Raw genomic sequence first — 1,849 nt, forward strand, 5'->3', positions numbered from 1 at the left:
ATGTGTCTTTATTGTTTAAAATTGTTTAGCTAGTGAAATTTCTGTTTGTGTCTCTTAAAAAATATATGAATGTATTGCTAATCTGAGGAATGTTAATTATTTACATGTCACCTAAAAATTAAGGCTAAGAGTTCTAACTAACTGGAAAGTATGGCTTTGGTGTAATGGAGGAAGGTAAAGAGAAATGTTGAAAGAAAGTTGAATGGATGTCAGGCCAGTAAGCTGGGACAAGTAGAATAGGGAGACTGAGCAGAAATCCTGTCTTCCCTAAACCAAGGACATGGGAGTAAATGATTTGCATTTGCCTCCCTAAACAGAGGTTAAATAGTTTATGTCAATTTGATTAGTGTCATTTGCTGTCCACACCCAAGGACAAATGAAGTTAGAAAATAAGCCTTATTTTGATTAGTTCTTTTATTCAGGTATTTTTTAAAGAGGAGGCAACCTGGTCCCTCCCCTTCCTGCAACATGGGTAATAGCTCCTCCTCAAACTTCACTGTCTTAAAATGTATGTTAAGGAATTTTAAAAATCACTCAAACCTTGCTGCCTTAAGTCTGGTTCTGCGTGTGTAAGAAGGGACAGAGTAAGGTTTTAGTAGCAGGAGTGAAGAAGCAGGCAGGGCAGGAGCAGGCCAGAAGAAGCTGGCAAGGCCATCCAAACCACCCAGCCGCTATTGTCCAGAGCCGCCTGAGAAAGGCAACAGCTGACTCTGACTAGGACAGACTGGGCTCTTTCCAACCGGGCCCCCATGAGCCCATGGTCGAAATGAAAATTGGGGGCCAGACTGTGAACTTTATGGTTGATACAGGGGCACAGCACTCAGTAGTTACTCAGAAGGTAGCTCCCCTCTCAGGACAGGAAGTCACCATTATTGGAGCTACCAGGGACCATAGCTGCAGACCGTTCTGCTGTTCCCCCGCACCCCATTGTCAGTTAGGCGGCCACCAGGTGGTTCATGAATTCCTGTATTTGCCAGATTGCCCAGTCCCTCTAATGGACAGAGAGATTTTACGGGCCCTGCCCCCTGCCTGTTCTGAATTAAGGATATTTTCTTTCAGGAGACCCTCCAGGTTTTTAGTAAATTTCCCTGCACCCTTGTCATCCTCTGCCTTCTTCTCCAGGCCGACTGAGAGTCATTTTCCTCCACAGGTCGGACCCCAGCCTCCGGGAGAGAGGGCTACTACAGTGACGGCCTGTAGTTTTCTCTGAAGCTCCCGCTGTCTATTCCTTCCCTCTGTAGGAATTGTCTTCCTCTAACTCACAATAGGAAATAATACAGGCCAGTGTCATTTGGCTTGCTGGTTGAAAAAAGACAATGGGCCCTGGAATCTGTAAAACTGGCCTGGAATGAAGCTGGTTAATTGTACTGAAAGGGTTCGGTACCTGTTGTTGCTAGAAGGGGAGGGGCTGATATCCCCTTCCAATGCACTCCCTTGGGAGAGGCCTGATCGCTGCTCTGCCACAGGGGATGGGTATGATGGCAAGGGCCTGGTACCCAACCCACTGCCACAGGAGCACTTTGTAATATGCAGGGCTGTTTCTAACTGCAACTCTGGCTGTTTTGGACTGGCATCTTATGGCAGGACCCTGTAACTAGTAAACAAGGTTAACAAAAGGGCAAAGGAAAGGTGCTCTCCCTGGACCCGGAAGGGAGCCTTCAGGAGTTTGAGTTTCTCCAAGAGAGGAGAAGTCTGACTGAGGGACTGGCCGAGACCCCATTGGGTTGGGAGGACCGGAGGTTGCATATTGAACTTGTAGACTGCAGTTTGCTAGGCAGAGGCCCAGGCCCAGTGGTATAGGGGTCAAGCTACCAGTGTACAGCAAAACAACCTTCTCCTGTGACAGCCT

The sequence above is a fragment of the Myotis davidii genome, unplaced genomic scaffold (genome assembly GCF_000327345.1).
Source record: "Myotis davidii unplaced genomic scaffold, ASM32734v1 scaffold1241, whole genome shotgun sequence".
Classification (NCBI taxonomy): Eukaryota; Metazoa; Chordata; class Mammalia; order Chiroptera; family Vespertilionidae; genus Myotis; species Myotis davidii.